Source organism: Castor canadensis, chromosome 11 (assembly GCF_047511655.1).
Source record: "Castor canadensis chromosome 11, mCasCan1.hap1v2, whole genome shotgun sequence".
NCBI lineage: Eukaryota > Metazoa > Chordata > Mammalia > Rodentia > Castoridae > Castor > Castor canadensis.
In genome coordinates this window covers 78,483,827-78,510,984 of record NC_133396.1, presented here as the reverse complement: position 1 = coordinate 78,510,984, position 27,158 = coordinate 78,483,827, and the positions used below count along the sequence as shown (strand labels likewise).

At 37.8% G+C, this 27,158-nt stretch overlaps 2 long non-coding RNA genes across 4 annotated transcripts in view; one reads left to right on the top strand and one right to left on the bottom strand.

The window, feature by feature from the left end:
- Positions 1–1,111, bottom strand: part of LOC141413850 (uncharacterized) — a 3,953-nt gene extending 2,842 nt beyond the window's left edge. Inside the window, exon 1 of the long non-coding RNA XR_012438795.1 lies at positions 754–1,111. This is a non-coding gene — a long non-coding RNA (uncharacterized lncRNA). The remainder of the gene's footprint in view (positions 1–753) is intronic.
- The window catches only part of LOC141413849 (uncharacterized), a 27,968-nt gene extending 810 nt beyond the window's left edge, over positions 1–27,158 (top strand). Inside the window, exons 2-8 of one of the 3 annotated variants that reach the window (XR_012438794.1) lie at positions 196–270; positions 592–743; positions 4,452–4,547; positions 5,371–5,645; positions 6,093–6,187; positions 18,825–19,050; positions 22,508–27,158. This is a non-coding gene — a long non-coding RNA (uncharacterized lncRNA). Of the gene's footprint in view, positions 1–195; positions 271–591; positions 744–4,451; positions 4,548–5,370; positions 5,646–6,092; positions 6,847–18,824; positions 20,167–22,507 lie in introns of those variants that run through there. The other 2 variants (XR_012438793.1, XR_012438792.1) reach the window with 2 other exon arrangements.

Here is a 27,158-nt window from a genome sequence, read left to right as displayed (position 1 = left end):
TTAATAGGGTGCATCCACCTTAATGTTAATATAAGAGTTACCTTGAATTGGCTCTGGTCCCATGTCTTAATCTGAAGGTTAAAGAATATCTTGGATAACAGTTTGTTTTCCCCTAAAAATTAGATTTTTTTTTTCATGAAAGAAGGTTTGTTTCATGAGTTCTGATTAACTGAAGGTTTGATATTTTTTTCTCAGCTCTTGTTTATATGCTGCCACACCATGGGGTGTGACCAAAATACTCAGCCAGTCTGAGTCACTGTGGCTCATGAGGTCAGTAACATAAATCAAGGTCTAATGTATCCAAGTTTCTGTCTAGTCAGTCTATGTGGGAACCAAATCTTTTAGTCAGATCTTTTAATCATGTCTACTTCCACCGTATCCATATAAAAAGAATGAGGACATGCTTCTTTAAACAAATTAAGCAGCATTCCAAGTACCCATAATAATTCTCAAAATAAATACAACAGACTCCCAGGTTACCACTACTCAGTTTTAACACAGGATTTGAGGACTTTAAAATCCTTTACAAATTAATTGTAAAAGTGAAGGTGACTTTTCTCCATGATACTCTTCCTTTCCTTCTTTCCTTAGAGATTGTTGTTCTGAAGATGATAGAAGCATCAGTTATCTAGTGCTGTGTGAAAAAATATCACCCTGAAAAACGGAGTGACTTAAAACAACACCACTTATTATTGCTCAAGAGTCCACAGGTCAGCCAGGAGGTTCTACTGATATGAGCTGAGGTAGGCTTACCTTACTCAGGATTAAGTCTTGCTTGTGTGTCTATAGGCAACTGGCAGGTCATCTGGGTGCTGGCTTGCCTTGGCGTGGCCTTAATCATATGTCTGGAAGTCAGCGGATTGTAGGCTGGGCAGTGGGGCTGTCTGGGCTGTGTGTTGCTCATTCTTCAGTAGGCTAACCCAGTTTATGTACAAGGTAGCAGGAGGATTCTAAGAGAGAGAACAGAATGGATGGGTGCAAGGCTATGACAAAATATTTCTTCTGCATGCTGTTGGTGAAAATGAGTCACAGACACTTGATTCAAGGGATGGGAAAATAGACTTCACTTCTTGGTGGAAGGAGTAGTAAAGCCACATTGAGGGAGCATATTTCTAAGAGGGGTGGAAAATTGTGTCCATTTTGTGATCTGCTAATCATGTGCATTTTTTCCATGTATGTATTTTACATTTTAGGTGGATGAGTTTATATTTATAAATAATATTTTATAGTATTATAGGATAATAGCATAATTCATATCCTATTCAATATATGATATTGAACATTGCTTTCTTTAAAACCACAATTATGTTTTTGACATTTACTGTTTTGATTTTTTTCTCATATAATATCACAATTTATCTACACATTCTTTTGTTGATAGACGTTTAAATTATTTCTCATTATTTTTCTTGTGATCATCGGCAAAACAGAAGTGAACATACACAATTTCATGGGCACATGGAGACTTTCTCGAAGTACATTTCTTAAAATGGAACAACTGGGTTCTAGGACACAAATTCTCCCAACCTTGCTGAATATTGCCAAATTGTTCTCCAAAATAGGTAGACCAGTTCACATACCCAGTCAGCGTGTACAGCAGCTGCAGCTACATTTTTCCTATATCTTTACAAATTACACTTTGTATTACTTTTACCTTTTAATTTTTGACAAGCCAATTGGAGAGTATCATCATTTTTTTTTTTTTTGTAGCGTTGCAGTTTGAACCCAGGGCCTGGCATATGCTAGGCAAGTGCTTTACCACTGAGCTACATCCCCAGCCCCAAGCATCACTAATTTCATATTCATCTAGGAAGGTCAAACATAATTTCACATGTATACTAGCCAGATAAGTTCCTCTTCATATGATCTATTCATATGCTTCAACATTTAAAAATTTTTGAAAATTCTAAATATTTCTATTGAATTATTATCTTTTCTTTTTGATGGGCTGTAGTTTGAAAATATATAAATGTTGGAAACCAGTCCTTTTTAATGATATGTATCAGCCATTAGATTGTGGCATACTGTTTAACTTGTTTTATTATGTCCTCTATCATACACAGGTTTTAAAATATCATGTTGCAAATATTGCAGTATTTTTCTTTATGGTTTATGTGGAGTTTTTTTGCCTTGTTCATGAAATTTTTTCATACCAGGATGTCATAAAGGCATTTTCCTAAGGTTTGAAAGTTTTTTTATGTTTAATTCCTTAATCTCTCTGGAACCTACTTTATATATAATGTAAAATAAAAATCTCATTTTACCTTTTTCCAAATAGAAATCCAATCGTCCTGTCACAATTTTTAAATATTCTTCCTTTTTCAATGATTTGTAATGCCAACATGTTATATCCCAAGTTCCTGTGTAGAAATGAGTAAATGGGTATATGCTCAGAAACAAACCCATTTATCCATAGAAACTTGGGATATATATGTATGTGTGTGTGTGTATATATATATGTATATATGTATGTGTACATATTTATGTATGTAAATATATACTGGAATTTGAACTCAGGACCTCATACTTGCTAAGCAGGCACTCTGCCACTTGAGCCATGCCCCAAGCCCTGTTTCTGGGCTTTTTACTCTACTCAGTTGGTCCATTTTTTTCCAATCTCTGCACCATTGCTTCACCCTTTTAATGACTGCCACCTTGCAATGTTTCCCATCTGGTAGGGAGAACATCCTTCCTTGGTTTCCTTTAAAATTGTCTTGGCTTTCTTGGCCCTTTGCTTTTTCTTACTGAATGTGGGAGCAGCTTATCAGGTTAAAGGGTAGAAAATCCCACACTCAAAGAGAAGGTAGAACAAGGTTAAGGGGAGTTGAGATACAGGTTGTGGTGTTAAGTAGTATGGCGACAATAGGCTTTATGGACTATACGATTTGAGCAAAGACTTGGAGGAGACAAGGAAATAGCCAAGGAGTTCCCTGGGGAACTCCTTCCAGGCAGAGGGAATAATTAATGACAAGATTTCTGAGGCAGATGTGCTTGAGGAAGAAGCAGGTGAGACAGAAGCAGAAGGAACAAGATGAGAGTATCAGGAATTGAGGTCAGAGTGCTTACAGTAGGCTTCTGGGAGAATGTTGACTTTTGTTCTGTGTGACATGGGAAGTTATTGCAGGGTTTTGAGTAGAGTTATGACTTAAGTTGAAATTTAACTTAAGTTTAAAAAGACTCATTCTGTCTCCTGCATTGAGAATTGAGTGTAAGGGCTAAGTAAAGGAGCAGGAGACCAATAACGGGGCTACTATAATAGTTGTAGGTGAGGGATATTGTGGCTTGAACCCAGTTAGTAGCAGTGCAGGTGTGAAAAGTGGCTGCATTCTGGATGGACATATTTTTCAGGTACAGTCAGCATTTCTGATGGGTTGGTTGTTGGGGTGTGAAGACAGAGAGTAGTCAAGGATGTCTCCAGCCGTTTTGGCATGAGCAATAGCAATAAAGAGCTGCTATTAATTGGTTTGGGTAGACTGTGGGAGGAGTAGTTTTAGGTAAGATCAAAACTTGGCTTCAGGCATGCTAAGTTCAACATGCCTATTAGACATCAAGAGATGAGTCTGGAGTCGAGGGGAGAGTTTCAGGGTGGGAATACAGATTTGGGAGTCATCAGAATATACCTGGTGTTTAAAACATGGAGACCAGATGAGCTCATCTCAGGAATAACCATAAAGGGAAGCGTCCAAAGACTAACTTGTTAAGAAGTCAAAGAAACACGCACAAGGAAACTTTTAGTGAATGTTCTAAAACTGGATGTGGCTAACATGGTAGAGTACTTGCCTAGCAAGCTTGAGGCCCTGCGTTTAATCCCCAGAACTGCAAAAAATAGGTAAGTAAGTAAATAAATAAGTAAATAAGTACATAAATAAATAAATAAATAAACTGGATTGTAGTGTGACTCTGTAAATATACTAAAAATCATTTGTGAGTTAAAACAAGTGTTGTTTATTGTGTGTTAAATTATGCCTCAATTTAACAGCTTCAGCTATTTTTTTAAAAAACATGAAAAAATAAGAGCCAAAGAAATAAGGGTAACTCACATAACACACGTAAGAGGGGGTAGTCACTACTAGGGGAAAAATTGAGTATAATTCTTGTTTTTTTTATGTGTCCTTTTTTTTGGGGGGGGGTATGGGGTTTGAACTCAAGGCCTACACCTTGAGCCATTCCGCTGGTCCTTTTTTATGTGATGGGGTTTTTGAGATAGGGTGTTAGGAACTATTTGCCTGGGCTGGCTTCAAACCACAATCCTCCTGGTCTCTTACTCCTGAGAAGCGAGGATTATAGGTGTGAACCCTGGTGTCTGGTTTGTGTATCCTTCTTTGTATCATTTCTCTACTATATTTTTCACAGTAAAGAAAGATGGATTGAAGAGATAAAACTTGTGTTGCTTGCATTTGCTTATGTTCTTAATTCATGTTAAAAGCCTTCTTATGCTTTTTTTTTTTGAGGGAGCAAATAACTGAAGTTTTGCTAGACAGAATTCTTTTGGACTAAAGCAACTAACTGATTAATACTGGGAAAAAGGAGGAGTGAGAAGGGAAAAGGTGAGTTAGCAAAGAAGAATCTTTGCCAAAATGAGCTCTGCAATTGTAGTGACAATAGAAGATGGAGTCACTGTACACAGCCAGAGGCAGTGGTGGTCACCTTTGTAAGCAGAGAAGCAGACTGCAACAGACTACAAAGACAGCACACAAATGTAGCATATCCTGCAGTTTTCCAACTTTTATGCAGGGCCTGAGACATGTAAACCATGTTTTGTGATCTTTGAAATTGATAGAGTAAGAAGCACTGGTAGATGCCTATCTTTTAATAGAAGGGTTCCTGTCGCATATGCAAAGCAGCTCAAGGTTTGAGGCCCAGGCTCATGGAAGCCTTTACTTTCAAGGGTGTGGTGTGTTTCAAAATGTATGAAGTCACTTCTTAGATGTGTATTTAATAAGGGAAGATTAAAGAGAAGCAGATACAGTTCTCAGAATTGGAGTAATAACTTGTTAGCAAGTAGATCTTATAATTGTTCTCTTTTTTTCCTTCATGTTGAGGAACCACATAAAAATCTGAAGCCCCAAAAGGGCAATTTAAAAATGAATATTTTCAATTTAAAATATTGAAACACAAAATTTAACAGGTGAGAAAGCCATATATCCTAGGTAGAAAAGTTTATTATAAAAAATTTCAGGCCAACCTACTGTAACTTGTACTGATAACATGAATCAACCTGGTTCTTGAGGATGGAAATAACACGAGCTGAAGGTCTGCAGCAGGAATGGGGTAAAGGACTTGTATTTTGACAGATTGGAGTTTGCAGAATAATTCACTTTGATTGCAAGAAAAGTAACATACTGCTATTGTATTTTATCTGGTGGCCAGGCATCACAAGTCGCAGCTTGTCAGGGACAAGATGAAGAGCTCATCCTCTGGCCTCTCAGACCTCTCTGTCTGGGATGAAGGTGGAAAGGAAGTGCAGCACTTGTTGGAAGATGGTTCTGCTGTCATGATGGTCATTGGAAGAGTTAGTTCCTTTTGGAGCAGGGTGACATCATTCTTCTTCCTGCAGCTGTAGGAGAAACAGTTGCAGAGGACAGCAGAGGAACCAGTTCAGAGTACTGGCCATTTTGCTTCCTGTGGGAATGGTCCTTCCAGAGGTAATCCGCCCATAAGTGCATCTCTCCCTGTGCCAAGTGGGAGGAAAAACTCTCCTCTTGCACAGGCTGCAACTGGCCAGAGCTGGGCTACTTGAGAGAGTCAGTAGGGCCAGGCAGTGAGGACTGGTCTGGCTGATGGGGGTGGCTATTTATTCATCCAAAACTTAAAATGTTCCATTGAGTGCCAGTTATGTGCCAAGAATAGTACTAAGAGCTAAAATGCGAAAAAATTAGACATGGATCTGACCTACTAGTTTAGGAAACTCAGAACTAGAACATGTGCTAAGGACCATAAAGGAAAGGCACAGGACTCTGTGACAGAGCATAATGAGGGGGAAGGGGAGAGGCTATGGAGTAGGCTGGCCAGAGGTAGAAGAAGGAAGAGAGAGAGAGAGGTGAAGAGGCCTTATGTTCTAGCAGTTAGGGTGGCATTGCTTCATTTTCCAGGAGATGGAAGTCAGCCTGGAAGGAGCAGGAGTCCAAGAGGAAGGAGCACCTTTGACTTGGAAGCTCACCCATGGCAGCAGGAGAGGGAGCAGAGGGTAGGGGAACCAAGGTTTGGGTAACACAGCTACCTGCATAAAGGGGAGAAGGGTGTGCCTAACCTGTGTAGGCTAGGTACAAATCCCGGGGAAAGGAGGGATCTGTTCAAATTTCTTCAAGTGTCAAAATTCTCCAAGAGGACTAAATTTCTAAAAACATTACAAAAGTTAATAAAATGTAATTTAAAAAATTACATGCTCTCTTATGAAACAAAAATAACACAAACCTTTAAGATAATATATAAAAGTGAGTAAAACAAGACTTAAGGCTTTTTAGTATTCACTAATGCTGTTTCTAGGTATTAATATTTTTAAAGAAATTATAGGTGTTAACTTATTTAATCCTCACAACAATGCTATAAACACCCCAAAATACCCAAATGGCATATATTCTAGAGCGATGATAAAGTAACTCCTCCAAGTGTACACATGGGATAGAAGTACGAGGTGATATTTGGGCTTCAGTAGTTTATACTTGTAACAATTAACACCATGTGTCCTGTCTGTTTCCCTTTCCATTCTTATACTCCTTATATGAAATATGTTAAAAATACAGATTTCTTGGTCATGCCCCACAACTATTGAGCCTCCATCTTGGATGATGACCCTCACGAATGTAGTAGGGTTTTTTTGGGTGGGGGAGGGAGTTTGAGACAGAATCTCACTATATAGTTCAGGAGGCTAAAACTTATGTTCAAACTCATGTTCCTCCTGCCTCAGCCTTCCAAGTGCTGGGATTACAGGTGTGCACTAGCACGCCTGGCTCTAGTAGCTTTTTTTTTTCTTTTTAAAATAAATCCTACAGACCAGCACTAGGAAATAGAGTATAATAAGAGTAGTCATGTATAATAAGAGTAGTATTGTTTGTAACCACACAGGTGGAAAATACTCAGAATCAGATGACAAAGACATAAAAACTCTGAAATCAGATATAGATCTAGGATGCTACAGCTGCCTGGGGACAGAGATTGGTGGTCAGGACTACAATGACACCTGTAGGGCATAATCAGTAATATGTTGAGATATTTGTGGTTGATTGTTTAATGAAATTGGTTTCTTAGTTTGTCTAGTGTAATTTTAAAAAACCACCTAATTTATTTGTTATTTTTAAAGTCACAATTGAATACCACTCAGGAATAGAAGAAATCACTGATCATTTGGGATCTGGGCAGTAATGGCTCCATGATTACACCTGATTTCTAGGATATGCTGAGGAAATAATAACAGTCATGAAGAAGTAGAGCCTTTCCAACTCTGATTATTAGCTGGTTGCAGTGGGTCATGCTACTGCCTAGCTATTAGGGCAGGTGAGATCAGGAGGATCGCAGTTCCAGGGCAGCCTGGGCAAAAAAAGTTCATGAGACTCTATCAATCAAGTGTCTGGTGAAAGGTGGGCATGGTGGTGCATTCATCCCAACTATGACAAAAATTGAGACCCCCATCTCAAAAGTTATCAAAGCAAAAAAGGACTGGGGATATGGCTCAAGCTTTAGAGAGCCTGCCTAGAAAGCATGAGGCCCTGAGTTCAATTGCCAATACAGTGAAAAAACCCAAACCAAACCAAAACAAAACTCTGATTGTTAAATGGAGTTTTGCAACCTAATGTCATAAATAAAAATAACAGCCAAAGAAAATTGGGAAGGAAGGTTTTGAAAAAGGAGGAAGAAGGATTAAAATGAAATACAATAGTAAGGAAATCTTTGAAGCTGATTTCAAAAATAAAAAGATGCAGAATTAAATGAGGAACAGAAAGTAAGAATCATGAATATGGAGACTTCTTTATCATTTGCATTTATATTATACTTCTCTCTGTACTTTATATTTGCTTTTTCTTTTATTTTTCATCATTTATCTTAACTTCCTTTGATACCTCAGGCCATTCAGTACTATCACCCACTCTTCTGTCTTTGGTTATGTTTTGAATTACAGCATGAAATTTCACAACCCACTCATCTTCCCTCTTCCACAAACACTTGTGGGTAGCAGAACAGTTTTTCATTACAGATTCTTTGGAAATATGCTGTACTTGATTGGCGGCTCTCCTTGTCAGGCAGAGGCCATCCTATCCTGTACAGTCCTTTTTTTTTCTTCACTGTGCTGGGGACCATGTATGCAGTTCTTACTGTCCTAAAATGCAGTCCTAGGCCATGGTCTTTCTCCCACATTTTATGGATGGATACATTGAGTGATAGAGTTCACACAGCTTTTCCAGGCACAAATAATGAGTCAGGGATAAATATAACAACTGGATAGAGAACTCTTAGCTAGTTTGCCAGTTACTTATCCATTATAAGTTGGGTCAGGGCTGGTGGAGTGGTTTAAGTGGTGGAGTGCCTGCCTAGCAAGTGAGAAGCCCTGAGTTCAAACCCCAGTACCATCACCACCAAAAAAAAACCAAATTGGTCCATTGGCAGTGGTCTTCTATGATAATTCTCAAGTAAGCAAGCAAACATGCCTCTAAATGCAAATGGTAACTTTGGGAAGATCCCCAAACCAGGTCTTAGGAGCTTTCCCTGTTTCTCTGCCCTAAGCCTCTTGAAGCATCCTGTCTCTCTGGGCTCAGATGTTCAGCCCAGCTGCTCTTTAGTAAAATGATGCTATACCCTACTTTCTTCTTCCCTTTAATCAAGTAACGTTAGCATTGGAGTTTCCCAATAACTACTGAAGGTTTAATTGGTTCCTCCACATTCCTTGAAGATTTCTGCTATTATCTCCAGTTTGCAAGTTCAATGCCAAATGCTGAGGCCAGTATCAACCTATGGAACTGTATCTCTTGGTTCTCCCTGTTCAACTTTTTGAAGTCCCACGGAATAGGCATTTCAGTTAACGTGTTTCCTAGTTCGGATGACTTGGCTGCTCTGAAGAAGTCATCAGTTTAGTTATATCTGGACCCTGAGTATTTGTGTGTGATTAAATAGAGAGGTTACTTAAGAATTGGAGAAAGAGCAACTCAAATGTGGTCAAAGAAGTCCAGTGGGAAGAATTTACGGCTATAAAATAAAATCTACAGTGTTTGCAGAAAATCTGTAAATCTGTGCAATCTGAAGTGTTGTATCATAAATGTGAACGGAATACACAAACGACTCTTATTAGTATCCCTCAGACTATTTCAGCCCTCATTTTGTTAGTTTCAAGTACCTCTGATCACTTGTAAAGTGAATACTTTCCCTTTAATCTGGAAGGATTTTTTTTGAAGTGTTAGAGATTGAGCCCAGGACCTTGCACATGCTAGGCAATTCTACCACTAAGCCACATCCCCAGTTCTGGAAGATCACTTTTTTTGTCTCCTATATAATATGCATGTGGTGGGTAGGTCAAGGCACTCTACATTTAGGAGGTCCTGGGTGTTACCAGGCAGTTCCCAGTACACTATTTCCAAGGTCAAACTGTATATAAGCAGCATCCCAATCCAGATGAGTCTGCATAGGAGAGGAAATATTTGTCAATTCTTGCTATTACTTTTGAGCTATTGGAGTCCTACTCAAATAGTCATTACTTATGCTAATATTTTGAAGAGTTTTCCCCTAGTCGTTCCAAAGTTTCAAGTCTTGGATTAAGGTATTTAATCCATTTTAAATTGATTTTTGTGCAAGATAAGAGACAGGAGTCCAGTTTTAGTCATCTATATAAGGATATCCAGTTTTCCCAGCACCTCTTGTTGAAGAGGCTATCTTTGCTCCAATGTATATTTTTGGTTCCTTTGTCAAAATCAGGTGGCTGCAGCAGTGTGGGTTTATTTTTGGGTCCTCATTTCTATTTCATTAGTCTACATGTCTGTTTTTGTCAGTATGGCTCTGGTGTAATTTGCAGTCGGATATTTTAAGACCACAAGCATTGTTCTTTTTGTTCAGAACGGCTTGGGCTATTTGGGGTCTTTTGTGCTTCCATGAGGATTTTAGGATGAATTTTTTTTTTAATTCTATGAAGAATACCATCGGCATTTTGATGGGGATTGCATAGAACCTGTAGACTACTTTTGGCAGCATGGCCATCTTCACAATATTAATTTTATAGATTCATTAACATGGGCAGTCTTTCCATCTTGTAGTGTCTTCTTCACTTTATTTCTTCAGTGTTTTATTGTTTTCATTGTAGAGATCTTTCACCTATTTGGTCAAGTTTATTCCTAGTTTTGTTTTTCTGAGCCAGTGTGAATGGGATTGTTTCCCTGATTTCTTTCTCAGTGTATTTCTTATAGTTATATACAAAAATTACTGATTTTTTAATGTCGATTTGTATCCTGCTACTTTGCTAAAAGTGTTTATCACACCTAAGAATTTTCTGTGGAGTCTTTTAAGTATAGGTTTATATCATCTGCAAATAGGTGTAACTTGATTTCTTCCTTTCCTATTTGTATCTCTTTTATTTCTTTCTTTTGCCTTATTGCTCTGGCTAAGAATTCAAGCACTAAATTGAATAAGAATGGAAAGAGTGGATACTCTTATCTCATTCCTGATTTTAGAGGAGATGTTTTCAGTTTTTGCCCATTCAGTATAATGTTGATTATAGGTTTGTTGTGTGTAGCCTTTATTATGTTGAGGTATGATTCTTCTAGTTTCTTCATTTTTTTTAATCATAAAGGGACGCTGAATTTTATCAAAGGCTTTTTCTTTCAACTGAGGCCAATAGGAAAAGGGGAACAGGTACTAGAGAAAAGGTTAGATCAAAAAGAATTAACCTAGAAGGTAACACCCATGCACAGGAAATCAATGTGAGTCAATGCCCTGTATAGCTATCCTTATCTCAACCAGCAAAAACCCTTGTTCCTTCCTATTATTGCTGATATTCTCTCTACAACAAAATTAGAAATAAGGGCAAAATAGTTTCTGCTGGGTATTGAGGTGGGGGAGAGGGAGGGGGCGGAGTGGGTGGTAAGGGAGGGGGTGGGGGCAGTGGGGAGAAATGAACCAATCCTTGTATGCACATATGAATAATAAAAGAAAAATGAAAAAAAAAAAGGCTTTTTCTTTATCTATTGAGATGATCCTGTGATTTTTGTCCTTGATTCTATTTATGTGCTATATTGTATTTATTGATTCGTGAATGCTGATCCATCCTTGCATCCATGAAATGAAACCAACTTGATCTTTTTAATGTGTTGTTGAACTCAGTTTGCAAGTATTTTATTGGGAATTTTTGCATCTATGTTTATCAGAGAAATTGGGCTTTAGTTTTCATTTGTTGTGACCTTGCCCAGTTTTGGTATCAGGATAATACGATAAATGAGTTAGTGTTCTTTCCCTTTCTATTTTATGGAATAGTTGAAGGAGCATTTGTGTTAGTTGTTCTTTAAAGGTCTGGTAGTATTCAGCAGTGAATCTGTCCATTCCTGGATTTTTCTGTGTTCAGGGTCTATTATTGTTCTAATCTCGTTGCTTGTTAAAGATCTGTTTATCTTGTTTATATCCTCTTTCTTCAATTTTCATAGGTCATATGTGTCTAGAAATTTAACCATTTCTTTTAAGTTTTCCAGTTTATTGAAATATAAGTTTTCAAAACATTACCTAATGATCCTCTGGGTTTCAGTGGCATCTGTTGTAACATCCCCTTTTTCAACTCTAATTTAATTAATTTGGGTCTCTTTTTTTCATTCTCTTGGTTAGTTTTACTAAGAGTTTGTCAGTCTTGTTAGTTGTTGCAAAAAACCAACTCTTTCATTAATTCTTTGCATTTTTCTTTTAGTCTCCATTTCATTAATTTCCTCTCTGATCTGATTTTCATTATTTTATTATTCTTTCTGACTTCTGCTTTTGGGTGTGGCTTGTTCTTGTTTTTCTAAGAGCTTGAGGTGCATCATTAGGATATTTGGGATCTGTCTAATTTGTGTGTGTGTATGGTTCTGGGAATTGAACCCAGGACCTTGCATGTGCTAGGTAAGTGCCCTGACACTTGAGCTATGACTCCAACCGATGTTTGATTTTTTTTTTTTTTTTTTTGGTAGTGGTAGAACTCAAAGATTAGAAGTCAGTGATTTGCACTTGCTAGACTGTGCTCTACTGCTTGAGCTCTTTCTTATTTTTTAAATGTAGGCATTCATATAACTTTCCTCTTATCACTGCCTTTGCTGTATTCCAAGGGTTTTGGTAAGTTGTGTTTTCATTTTCATTTGATTCTAGGAATTTTAAATTTCTTCCCTGATTTCTTCAATGACCTGCTAGTCATTCAAAAGTGTTTTGTTCAATCTCCTTGTGTTTTTACAGTTTCTCTTGTTCTTCAGTTCTAATTTTATCCTATCATGTGATTAGATAGGAAAAATTATTTCAATTTTTTTTTTTTTGTATCTGATAACACTTGCGTCATGGCCTAAAATGAGATCTATTTTGGAGAAAGTTCACGAGGCTGCTGAGAAGAATGTGTATTCTGCAGCTATTGGATAGAATATTCTGTAGGTGTCTGTCTACAGAATATCCACTTGATCTATGGTGCCATTTACCTCTGAAATTTCTTTGTTGAGTTTTTTTTTTTCTTGGTCTGGATTACCTATTGATGAGAGTGAGGTTGTGCAATCATCCATTATTATTGTGCCTGAGCCTATCTGGGTCTCATAGTGTTTGTTTTATGAAATGGGTACACCAATGTTAAGTACATATATATTTATCATCATTATACCTTGTTGGTGGATTGTTCCCTTTATTAATATGTAGTGACTTTCTTTATCCCTTCTGACTAGTTTTGGCTTGATGTCTACTTTATCAGATATGAGTATAGCTAGTTTTGCATTCTTTCAGATTCAATTTGCTTGGAATATCACTTTCCATCCTTTCACTTTTAGTCTCTGTGTGTCTTTGTCAGTGAGGTGAGATTCTTATAGGCAGCAAACAGTTGGATCTTATTTTTTGATCCATTCAGCCAGTCTGTGTCTTTTAACTGGAAAATTAAGACCATTTACACATACATTTATTTTTGAGAGGTATGTACTAACTTCTCCCTTCATCTTAGAGTAAATCATTTTTGCTGATTTACTGAATTGATAATGTTTAATTCTTCCTTGCTTCTCATTTGTTTATTTATTCTCCTACTAGAAGTTAATTCCATCCCACACTCTCATGCTTGTGTATGTCTTTCTTCCTCTTCCATGCGTTTTATTCCTTTAAGTGTCTTCTGCAATGCTGGTTTTGTGGTCATGAATTGCTTTAGTTTATGCTTATTATGGAAAGTCTTTATTTTGCCCTCAATTATAGAGAATAACTGTACTTAGTAATTTTGGTTGGAAGTTCATTTGTTTTAGGGTTTGAAATACATCAGTCCATCATCTCCAGATTTTTAGGGTTTCTGCTATAAGATCTGCTATTATTATAGGTTTGCTTTTGTAAGTAACTTAGCACTTCTATCTTGCAGCTTTATTTGTTCTTTACTCTTGGCATTTTAACTATAATATGACCTGGAGAGAGAGGTTCTTCTCTGGCCATGTATAATTGGGGTCAGAGTGTCTAAAGTGCCTCCAATATACTTAGTGTCCAGTTCTTTTCTTAGATTTGTGATTTTTTTCTGCTATAACTTCATTGAATACATTTTCTGTGCATTTATTCTATATCTCAGTTCTTTCTTCTACACCACAAATTCATATGTTTGGTCACTTAATTGTGAATGTCATGGTCCTGATTGCATTTTTTATTGCTCTCGATTATAATAATTCCTCAATTTGTCTCTAATCCTTGATATGCTTTATTCTGCCTGATCTGGCCTATTGGTGACACTTTCCACTGAATTTTTTCTCTTTTTTTTATATTATTGTTGTACTGGGAGTGCATTGTGATATTTATAAAAGTTCTTACAATATATCATAGTTGAATTTACCTACTCTATCATTCTCCTTTACTCCCTCCTCTCCCCATTCCTAGAATAGTTTCAGCATGTCTCATTTTTCCATTTTCATATATGAACACATTATATTTACACTACATTCAGTAAATATATCCTTATATATTTACCCTTTCCTTATATCCTCCCCCTCCCACTGGTACCTCCTCCGGGCAAGACCTGTTTTATCTTCCTATTCTCTGATTTTGAAAAAAGACTATTTTTTTTTATTTGGTTAAGATAGCTCTTCAGGGGGGTGACATGTCCATGTATATATATTATAACTTGAATTCGTTCATGCCCTCTGTTTTTCTCCTCTCTCCTTTAGTTCTCTCCTTATAGTGATTTCAACAGGTTTAAAAACTCTATGTTCATTCTTGACTAAAAGTACATCACCCACATTCACCTTCTTAATTTCATTCTTTTACCTTCCTTCTCTTGTCAGTGACCTCCCTTTTGTGTAACTTGTTTTTCATAATATTGCTTATATTCGTATTGTGTCTATCTCCCACATATGAGAGAAAACATGTGGCCTTTGTCTTTCTGAGCCTGGCTTACTTCACTTAACATGATGTCTTCCAATTGCATCCATTTACTTTCAAACCACATGATTTCATTCTTCTGTGGCTGAGTAAAACCCCAATATACACACATATACATACATACATTTTTTAAATCCACTTACTAGTTGTAGGGCATCTGGGTTGTTTCCATAGCACAGCTATAGTGAACAATGCTGCAATTAACATTGGTGTGCTAGTGTCTTTATTGTATCTTGACTCACATTCCTTTAGATATATCCCTAGGACTGGTATTGCTGGATCATATGGCAGTTCTAATTTTAGTTTTTTGAGGAGCCTCCATACTGTTTTCCACAATAGTTGTACTAATTTACATTCCCACCAGCAGTGTATGAGGGTTCCCTTTTCCTCACATCTTAGCCAACATTTGTTGGTGTTTGTGTTCTTTTTTTTTTTTCTTTTTTTTTTGAGGTACTGAGGCTTGAACTCAGGGCCTACACCTTGAGACACTCCACCAGCCCTCTTTTGTGAAGGGTTTTTTCCATTATAGGGTCTTGCCAACTATTTGCCTGGGCTGGCTTTGAACCATGAACCTCCTGGTCTCTGTCTCCTGAGTAGCTCAGATTATAGACATGAGCCATTGGTGCCTGGCTTGTTTGTGTTCTTGATGGTAGCCATTCTAACAGGAGTGAAGTGGAATCTTAATGTGGTTTTGATTTGCATTTTCTTTATGGCCAGGGACGGTGAGCATTTCTTCATGTGTTTTTTGGCCATTTGGGCTTCTTCCCTTGAAAAAACTCTGTTCAGTTCATTTGCCCATTTCTTCATTGGGTCATTGATTTTTTTGGAGTTTAGTTTTTTGTGCTCCCTGTACATTCTGGTTATTAATCCCTTGTCAGATGTATAGCTGGCAAAGATTTTCTTCCATTCTGTCAGCTGCATTTTCAATGTGGTGACCATTTCTTTTGTTGTGCAGAGATTTTTAGTTCCATGTACTCGCATTTTGTTTTTTTAAGCCTTTAGAAAAGACTATCTTTATTTGTAAAAAATAATATACAACTAAAGGCAATTTGATTTTTAAAATCAAAGTTAATTTAATGATAATGTCCATTTTATAATAAAATTATGATAAAATACTGACATTTGATCATTTAAACAAAGAATCATTCATATAAAAATCATATTATAGCATGTAAAATTTAATTAGAAAATTCAGTGCACAAAAGTACATATATTTTGTTGACGAACTATCATAAATTTACTTAAGATACAGAACATTATCATAAATCTACTTAAGATACAGAACAAAATTCACAGTTAGGCTTGACATTTAGTATTATAAAAACTTACACTGGATTAACTGATAATTTTGTTAACAAGGTGCATTTGAAATAATCAATTCTGATTATCAATGAATTGCTACTTTATTGTATAACCAAGATCAATTGGTTTTACAATGTCTAGTAATCAATTATTTAAACAACCAATAATTTAAACAACAGAGATCTAGTTGAAAACACCATTGACATGTATCCTTACAGGATTATTAAAATAAAAAGCACTAGCAGCTTTGATTACCATTGTCACAAATAGACTCAAGATAAATCTGTATTTTACAGTTAAAATTTGTATGAAAATCAAGTCCTAAAGTATTTTTCCCCAAGAGAAAAGTTCTAATGTTAAAAATTTGTTAAAAATAAAAAAAGAGGTAGTGTGAAAGTATTTTTAATGTTAAGTGCTGAGCCCTGCATCACTGAGGTTTTTTTTTTTAGTTTTTCATTTCCAGGATTTCCTTTTTTTTTCCTTTAAAATCTCTATTCAAGGTTTTTTCATGCTTCCAGATTTTTCTAGCACAATGATTCAGAGGTTGGATTTTGGCATTTTACTCTTATGCATTGTTTGCATTCTCGTTCTTGACCATGGCTCCAGGAACTTGGTAGAGGGAGAGGGGACATATTTTAAATAGGGAGCTCAGCAGTGATTGTCACTGTGTTGCATGTGAGCATTGAAAGTCCCAGGAGTGTCAGGGCTGGTCCCAGCAAGACAGGTTTGTTCGGGCTTTTCCTGTTTGCACTTGTGCCATCCCTACTAGCCCAGGTGAGCCTGTGCTCTTTTTGCGCTATCCAAACCTGCTCTCAGGGGAAAGTACTCCAACCAGGAAACCTTTAGTTGTTACATAACAAACGTGCAGCCAGACTGTTTCCACCCAGCAAAGCTGCTCTATTACAGGAATCCAGCTGGAGAGAGATTTCTGAAGCTTTCTCCCTACTTCACAAATATTTTCATAATTAAGTTTTAATATCCTAAAAATAAGCAATTAACAAACAAACCAACAGATCAAGAAGTCCCCAAACCATCAATTGTTTATTCCTCCATGAAACTTCCTCTGACTAATCCTTTCTCTTTCTTTTGTTATCATAGCATTTAGTCTATACTTTATTCAAACCCTTGTCATGTGTGACTAAACTGTTCACAGCTCTATCTATTTTGAGCAGGGACTATTCTTTATTCACTTTTAGTGTATTCTACTTAGGCAGAAACTCAATGAATTAAAAAGGAAAAAGGAATCTGAAATGATTCACGCTAGGATGTAAGGGGCTGAGATTTACTGGAGATATTACTGCTTCTCCAGACACGTTAAATGCACAGCAATAGGAGAGAGATCAAGTGAATAATGATTATCTCTCTTACAAAGAATTTCTAATAAGGGAACTGTTTATGTCATAGTGTTAAACAGCTGATTGAGTTTAATATCATCCATAATAATATAGAAGTCAGGTAAAGAAAAACGGTTTCCTGCCAGAAAAGAAAGGGAGTAACTTTCCATTTGAGTACTTCCAGAGCCCCTTTGCACTGTGGAACACTCTCTGACTTTTTTTTAATTTGGGATGAAACGTTAGCCTGAATTAACCTCAAGAAACTATAAACTTATAGATGATTGTGGTTGTCAGATTTTTTTTTTTTAAGGAGCAGTTAAACCAGGCACTGGTTTACGAGATTGGGAGAATTTTGGTTCAAGACCAGCCAGGCAAATAGTTTGAGAAACCCCCATCTCCAAAATAACCACAGCAAAATGAACTGGAGGTGTGGCTCAAGTGGTAGAGCAACTGCTTTGCAAGTGTAAAGCCCTGAGTTCAAATTCCAGTCCCACAAAAAAAAAAAGAGCAAATATAGCATGAATGAACATTTTCTTCCTGAAAAGGCCCCTCAAATTGCAAGTTGTAGATGTCATAATAAACCAGCTTTCTGAACATCCCTGTACAAAGCAATACTATGAACTTGTAGGATGAACAGAACACAATTTTGGCAGTGTTTGTGAATGAGTATTTGTGGCTTAGGATAAAAAAATTTAATGGCAGCATCATGGTTTTAAAAAATTATACAGAAGTGCCAGGCCCCAGTGGCTCACACCTATAATCCTAGTTACTCAAGAGGCAGAGATCAGGAGGATTGCAGTTTGAATAGTTCATGAGACCCCATTTCGAAAAAACCCTTCACAAAAAAGGGCTGGGTGGAGTGGCTCAAGTGGTAGAGCGCCTGCCTAGCAAGTGTGAGGTCCTGAGTTCAAATCCCAGTACCACAAAAAAAAAAAATTAGACAGAAGAGAGAACAATGTCTGGAAAACTGTCAGGTGACTAAAAAATTGCCCCTAGTGAAATGGAGGACACTTGCCACTAAAGACATGTACAACAACTTTGAATCAAATACCTTCACAGAATGGAAGAGTGGAAGAAAAAATATTTCTAAATTGTTACGTTATTTTGTATAATGTGGTTTCAAATATGTATGCTTAATTAAATTAATGAATTAAATATTGAAATGAGATACGTAATTATTTCATCTACCTCCCTCAAGTTGGTTCAAATTATTAATTTTTTTTTTCTTTTTGAGAAAATGACCTAAGTTAGGGTCACTTTCTACTCCTGTTTATTTTCATAAGAGCAAAATCAAAAGCACAAACTTGTTATCCCTTCTGGTGACTCTTAAAATGTAATGGACATCTATGCTTTTAGGCAAGTAATTAAACTTTAATGGTGAGATTCCAGGCATCAGGCAGTGGTTGGGGAGACAGTCCTTAGAATCACAGTAGGCAGACCCATCTTCTTAGCCCTGAGGGCGGCCGGCTTGCTGAGGAAGCCTCCATCAGGGAAAGTTCTTGCATGTGTGACCTAGGAGCTCAGTTTACATGTAGGCATGGGCTCTTTGGAAGGAAGGGAGGAAAAAGCATTGTTAGTGGGCTGCTATATTACAAGCCACTCTTGCACTTAAGGGTTTAAAACAATAACCATTTCTTTGTCTCTATTCTTTGGCACAAGTTCTGCTGTTGGTGGTGGGTCAGCTGGTCATGGATGACCTTGGTCCTGTCATGGATGGATGGATAGCCCTCTTTCTCCACATGATCCCTCTCATCCTCGCTGATGGACAGCAGTGACCACGGATAGTGAAGGCAGAAGCTACAAGGCCTTTGGGAGCCATGTGGTGTCACTTCTGCCATACCCAATTGCCTAAAGCAAGTCGCAAATTCAGCCCAGATTCAAGGAGGTGAGGACAGAGATCCTATCTTTTGGTGGGTGGTCTTGCAAAGAATCTGTGGCCATATTTAACTTGCCGTAGGGCAATTTCCATGGGGACAATAGCTTCTGGAATGGAAGAGACAGGTAAGTATATTGTAAGAATTTTAAGGAGTCCATGCTGATGTACATAGAGGAGGCCTGTCGATTAGTAGCTTGAAATTAAATCAAGTAGGCAGTCTAAGAGGCCTAAACATTGTAAGCTTAGAGGCTGGACTTGATGTGAGGATCAGAAAACCCCAGTGTGCATAGCCTACCCAGGCTATTTCTTCGAAGAAATCCTTTTAATTCAGGGTCTCACACTTGCTAGGCAAACTCTACCACTGTGCCATGCCCCCAACTCTTTTTTTGCTTTAATTTTTTTTTTTGTTTTTCAGATAAGGTCTTGTACTTTTTTCTGGGGCCAGCCTTGGATCATGATCCTCCTACCTCTGCCTGTCAAGCAGCTGGGATTATAGCTGTAGGCTGCTACATCTGGTTTATTTTTAAGATAAGATCTTAGTGACTTTTGCTTGGACTGGCCTTAAACCTCAATCTTCCTATCTCAGCCTCTGGAATAGCTGGGATTATTGGAAGGAGCCACTATGGCTGGTACTCTGTTTTTTTTTTTTTTTAAACAAATTTTTGCTTTGATCTTGGAAGTCTGTTTTGTTAAAATGCTATGTCTAGGAATGGACAAAGTCAGGAGTGCACAGAGGCAGCAGAAGACAGTGGCTAAGCACCTGAATTCCGGAGCTGAACAGTCCTGGATTCAAATCTTGTCTTCACTACTAGGAAACCAAACAGCATTTGACAAGTCATATGTGAATTCTTTGGGTTTCAGTTTCTTTTACCACAACATGAGGCTAACATTGTTCTCACCTCACAGCATGGATGTGAGGATTGAATTCATTTATAATTTTACATTAGGGGCTTTTTAAGTGTAATTCAATATTTTGGAAAAAAACACAATTATTTGGTTTGCACATTATAAATTAAGATAGTTTGCTTCCACATGACAACCAGTTTCATGAAGACTCCTTTTATTTATTTAGTTAGTTCATTTATTTACATGTGCATACATGGTTTGGGTCATTTCTCCACCCTGCCTCCCTCCCCCCCTTCCCCCCTCCCCCCCCTCCCCACATCCTTCCCCCCCTCCCCTCCTCAGTTTCAGGCAGGTCCCGTTCTGCCCTTATCACTGATTTTGTTGAAGAAAAGACAAGCACAATAAGGAAGACAAAGCATTTTTGCTAGTTGAGTTAGGGATAGCTATACAGAGAGATTCCTACTATTGCTTTCGTGTACCCATGTGTTACGACCCATGTTGATTCAACTTTAACTGATCTTTACATTGGTTCCTGATCCCCTGCTCATGATAACCTGTCGTTTTAAGGTTTCTGTATTAGTTCCTCTGGAGTGGGGACATCAAACGCTTTCATGTTTTGGGTTTTCTACCTATTCCTATATCTCCCATATGTTTTCTCACCTTATGTGATCCAAGTCCAACTACATTGCTGCATTTGCCCTAGATCTAAAGTCCACATATGAGGGAGAACATATGATTTTTGCTCTTCTGAGCCTGGCTGACCTCATTTAGAATGATGTTCTCCAGTTCCATCCATTTACCTGCAAATGATAAGATTTCATTTTTATGAAGACTTCTTTTAAATTACAGTTACTAACACAGGTTAATTGTACAAATTAATGGTCTCATTGTGACGTTTTCACACATGTACACATCATGCTTTGATCATGTCCACCCTCCCTTCAGCTCTCTTTGCCCTTCTCACTGACCCCTCCCCCAGTACTCTTTTTCTTCATTAATAGTCCCTCTTCCACTTTCAGGTCATCTCCCAACCCCCCAAAATTATTTTGATAGAAAATTTTAGAGCCAACCCTGAGTCTGATCCATCTGTCTGGTGAGCTGAGTGAAAAATCATACTAGCTAGTAATGTTGGGCCTCCCTAAAGCCTTCACCCAGGGAAAGAGAAAGATTTCCCCAAGGCTCGTTGGACTCCATCAAGTAAGGGAGACTAACCACAAGTACAATGTAAAAGGAAAATGTTAATTCACACTAACCCAAGTACTGTTAGTGTGTTCCAGACCACATTAACTGGAAGTGACTTGCCATTGATTGTATGTTTTTCACATCTTGACAAGTGTGGAAAAATCTTGTGGACTCAATAAATAGGAAACACTGATGAGGGGCCCATGTGACATATCAGGAGAGACTGCAAACTCAAAATGAATGTACATGACACTACACCATCTGTTACAGCATGGAACTAGGTTCAGCAGAAAAGCATGCTGTGTTTGGGCACCATTTCTGTTCCAGAAATGGGTGATAGCTAGCTGAGGCTGCATCCTGGCTGGAGAGTGGAGGTCACTACCAGAGAAAAGGAACCCCCATCTTCCCAGTTACTTCTTGCAGAGAATCTGGGCAACACACAGGAAAGATCTCAACCATCCACTCTATCCCACTTGTAAGCCCCACTCAGAAGCACCCATACCTCTCTCTTCATCTCCATCTCCCACTTCCAGTTTTTCCCTGTAATTCTCGCTTCAACAACTTCCTAGGAAATAGTTAATCAGTCATGCTGTCTTATGTCATCTTCTTTAATTATAATCCCAAAGCAGGAAATGGAAAGAATTGGCACATAACTGATCTTCAGACAAAAAAAGCAACATTTCTTCAAAGTAGGATGTAATCTACTGTCGATTAACTAGGAACATGCTCATCCCAGCACTTTAAAAAAGAATCCCTGAAGAAAACTGAGAAATACATTTTTAATGAAGCCACCTGTGCCACAAGGCCTCTGAGAACTTTAACAAGGATCAGTCTATGAAAATAGTTGCTATAAGCATGTATAATAAATTAAACATGAATTTTAAATTATTCATCAAGTCTTCCTAAGGGGTGGAGATGCTGTAGGGATAATGCAAATATAATTTTAATAAGCAATCAGTGGTGATTTCAAAATGCAGAAGAAAAAGAAGGGCCCATGTAAGTTTCACTTTTGCTGAAGAATGAGCTAAGACAGTAGGTTTAATTTAGCAGTATTGGTTAATATAAACTTGCAATGCAAGACATAATATTTTAACTCAGTTGTATAGGTCTGTGTTGTTACAAATTTAATCAGAAGTAGGAAAGAGAAAGTAGTAAAGACAAATAATATGTATGAGTTACTTTGATTAGAATTTTCATATATTTTCCCCATCTAGAGTAGTAAGTAAGGACTGGACATGTAGCTCAGTGGTAGAGCACTTGCCCAGCAAGCACAAGGCCCTGGGTTTGATCCCCAGCACTATAAAACAAAACAACAACAAACAACTGAATAGGAAGCCCCTGAATTCAGAGAGATTAACTTGCCCTTGGTCACAGAGCTAGGATTTGAACAGTAGGCTTGTGACACTCAGCTTATATTTTTTTCACTATGCTGTTCTAGCCAAACCATGTTATCTCCTGACGGCAGATGGATGAAGAAAGAAGTAGCTAAGTGCCTCTTCTTGACTCAAATGCCAGCTCTTCCTCTTGCTAACTGTGTGATCTTGTGTAATTAATCTAACTCCTCTGTGCTTCAGTTTCTTCTTATATTAAACAGCGATAACATGAAGCTTAAATGAATAATGTATACAAAGCAATCAACCCAGTGCCTGCTAAACTGAGAGAGCGTTCAATCTGTAGTCCAGTTTTTAATCATCTCTATTATTGTTAGTTACTGAAATAAAAACAGGAAAAAAAAGAATGGCCTGACTGCTTCAGATAACAATGTTTTCCTAAGTATATCACATTCTTTTACTGGGTCTGGAGTTTTTGGGCAGCAGGTTACTCATTCTGATAGCATCAAACCTAGACAGTTCTAGCCTGTCTCACTCATGGCCTGCTGTTCAAAGTTCCTTATGCATCTGACTGCATGGTGCTTCCCATCCTGCACCATTTGGCAATGATGTAAGGGACTTCCACTACTTTTGGGTAGTCTCATGCCAAGTTCATGGTCAGGTGGTTTCTCTCCTTGTTCATGTCCACCCTCTGGTTCTCACCTCAGCAGGGATGTCCGCAGCAGGTTTCTTCTTTGAGGAACAACTCTTCCATACTGTATATAGACGGCAGGACCTTAACTCTCCAAAGCAAACCTGTTCTTACCATTCATTCCTGACTAAATAAAAGAGCTTTATCTTCTGTGGCTTTTGAAAATCCTTCCTGAAGATGGGAGGATAGTGTTTTAAGTTGAATTGTACCACCTGCCCCATCTTCCAAATTCATATTTTGGAGTCCTAATATTAAGTACTTAAGAATGTGGCTGTTTTTGGTGTTAGGGTTTTTTAAAGAGGAATTAAAGTAAAATGAGGCCTTAATCCAATACAGTAGATGTCTTTGTAATCAAAGAAGATTAGGAGTCAGACACGCACATAGTGGAAAGACCAGGTGAGAAGGCAGCCATTTGCAAGCAAGAAGGGAGACTTCAGAAGAAAACCAGCCATGCCAGCCCCTTGACTGTGGGCCTCCAGCTTCCAGAACCATGAGAAAACAAATTTCTTTCATTTCAGTCACTCAGCTTGTGGTATCCTGTTATGGGAGCGCTTGTTGATTAATAACACAAGTAGAATGGTCCTAAGATGGGGTGAAGCAGGGGATCCTGTGCTCGAAGTACCCCCTCCCCATCCCACCAGATCACTCAGTGCCTCAGGTTTGTAAGGGTCAGTGGGGGGTCATGAACTCTGGGAAGTTTGAAGTCACCCGCTTGAGAGGGCTTATTTGTTGGTTTATTTATTTATGTGATGCTGGGGATGGAACCCAGAATGGTTTTCTCTATAGCACTTACCACTGTCTGACAAATAGCACAGGTGTTTGTCTTGTTTCCCGTCTCTCTCCACCCCTGTGAGCTCCCCAAGGACAAGCACTTTTTCTCTTTTTTTTTTTTTTTTTTGGTGCTTTCTGGCATCTCAAATCAAGAACCCCATTCTCTGTCTCTTTTCAGATTCTTCACAGATCTGAAATCATATCATTTAAAATTCATTTAGGGGATTGGAGCCTTTATTTGGTCTCCCACAACCTCATGATAAAATGGGAAGGTACTGATGCTACTGATAGACTGATAATGTGGTGTGCTGATTCTGGGGAAGGGCTCCAGGAAAGGGGCATTAAAAGGAGAGATGGGTCAGGTCCTTAGTTCTGCCCCTCCAGCTTTGCTCTGGGAAAGCCGCAGAGCCTCTGACTTGGCTTACAGGAAGAAGAGTGGGGTTTTGAGTCTTCCCCGGAGATACCTCCTTCCCCACCTCCTTCCCCAAATACAGTGCTCTCTGGGCTGGGAGCACAAGGCTGCTACGATTGCATCATTGTTTGACGATTGAGCCATTGAGACCCTTCTGTTGACCTTTTAGTTTTTGCGACATTTTGATCAGAAATTTCTACTTTGAGTATAAGGGAAGTGGTGCAATTTAGGGAAGGAAGTGTGGAGAACAAACAAAATGAGACACCTGGCCATCAGTCAGTAAAACAGAACACATTCCTGCCCCTCCCCCACTGCCACACCAATGCGCTTAACTTTTCCTCTCTTTTTCTTACTACTGACTCTAGTGAGGTGTAGTTTATGCACTTTTGCTATTTTTATTATATTTATTTATTTTATAGCAGCATGTTGTTTATTTTAAAAATCTATAGGATTTTTTCTTTCTTTTCCTTTTTCTTTCTCCTTTCACTTTTGCTATTTTGACTTGTCAGCATTTTGGCTTAAGCATGAACGTGAGGAGATTTCAATAGCTGTGTAGTAAACCTACTGGGGTTGCTTGTGGAAACACTACTGTATTTGAAGTCAAATTAAGTTTGTCCTCCAGTGAGATTTCTGCCCCTCCCACTCGCTCTCATATCTTCTTCACTGGAGTCCTTGCCCTGACATGGCAGCCTGTCCCTCGCTCTTGGGGGCTCTCAGCTTCTAGGTTTTACCTGCTTCTTCTCAAGAGACTGTCAAGACTCAAAAGAAAGAAAAAAAAAAAGCCTTCAAGACCCCACCATGTGCTGGGGACATGGCTCAAGTGGTAGAGCACCTGCTTAGCAAGCCTAGGCCCTGAGTTCAAATCCCAGTACTACAAAAAAAAAGACAGACCCCACAATGAATTTTTAAAAATGTAATTTAAGACTTCTGGTGCAGATATTGGTAGGCATGGCTCTCTCGAAGTTTCTGACAGGCTGTCTCTATAAGTTTTTATTTTATTGTTGCTTTTGCTATACTGGAGTCTGAACTCAGGGCCTTGTGTTTGCTAGGTAGGCCCTCTAACACTTGAATCACACTCCTAGCCCTTTTTTGCTTCAGTTCTTTTCCTTTTCAAATGGGATGGTCTTGTACCGTGATTCTCCTAGCTGGGATTATAGACATGCACCACTACGCTCATCAATTGTTTTGCATGCTTATGTAATAGAGGATGTTGAGAAGGAGAAGAATCGGGATAATTGTCTCTCAGTGGACAGAAATAGAGCTAGCCTCCCAGAAAAACAACAAAAAATGCATATATTCTATTCTGGCTCAAATAGAATGTTAGGAAAGAAATGATCTTGGTAATTATTTTTATACCATTTTATAAACCTCCACTTTTTAAAATGTGTTTTAAAAACACATTTTGTTTTTGCCAGATGAGGAGATAGAGTAGCCATCTATCTATGTGGGGAGTTGGTCACAACTCCCAGTTGTGAAAAATGCCCAGCCCAGTTTTAATGTGTGGACTCATGGGTGGGAGAAAAGGAGCCACTAACGTTGCGAAGGAAAACCGGTACCGTAACTCAATTTTATGTCATTCCTTGTGATGTTGTAATTCTTTACAAATAAATAACTTCAGTACTTTCCCCAAAGAAATCAAATGTATATCTGTGAAGGATTATTAAGAATGTAGAACAAACAAAAACAACATTCTCCTTTTAGTCTCCAGCTCAAATGACAAAGATGGACTTTGTAAACATATTTACTGGGCCTGTCTGTGAGCAGTCAGTTTTGTCAATTTGTTGTGCCTTAATTGATACAAATAAGAGAATTGCAGAAAATACCCTTGGATGGAGTACAAAGTCAAGTGTACATGAAGAGGGATCTGGCTAAGGAAAGTCCGCTGCACATTTACTTCCTTTGAGCACATCTTGCAAGGTGTAGTAAAGTAAATCAATATAGAGTTGGTTGTATTTTCTCTAGAAGGAAAAGGTTAGAATTAAATATTGAAACAAATCAGTCATTGATAAGATCAATAGAATGTCTTAAAAGCAAACATAATATTTACATAAGCTGTATTTTGTAATTCTTAGTAAAATATATAAATATACTATAATATTGATTATAGAAAATAATATCATGTAAACATAGAGATCTATTATGTCTGACTAAAATTTTGTGTGCTAACTAGAATTAAACATTTTATTAAGATCTGGATTTGTTGTCTAGAAAATTAGAAAAATCCCTTTTAGATACCTTGGATCTCTTAAAAAAGAATTCCAAACATTTTCTGCAGAAAATGATTCCTCCCCACTCAGTACTCTTCCTGGGGCAAACAAGAGTATTTACAACTTGTCTCTGATCTTAGAACTGCCCTACAGCGATGCTCAAACCACACTTGTTAGCAATCTTGGTTGTGGTGTTTTTTTCTACCTAAAAGTTTTATTTTAATGGTATGTTACAAGATTAAAATATGTTCATAGTGTTCGAATAGGCCTAGAATTAGTATTTTGTAATTCCACATATCAGAGATAATCACTGTTTTCTAACATGTATGTTCTCATATATGTTTACCATATAGCAACAAAAGTGTCCATTTCACAGCATCCCTTAAAATGAATGTACTATATAAAAATTTTTTAAGAATGAATATACTGTATATTATTTTATTCTAGATGCCATACTTTATTTTTAAATATTTTTTCTCATTTTTTATTATTGTGCTGGGTGGGGGTACATTGTGACATTTACAATGGTTCTTACCATGTTATCAACTAAATCATACTTGAATTCACCCCTTCCACCTCTCTCTTTCATCACCCTCTTCCCTGATTCCTGGAACAGTTTCAACAGGTATCATTTTTGCATTTACACACATGTATATACATTATTTGCACTATATTCA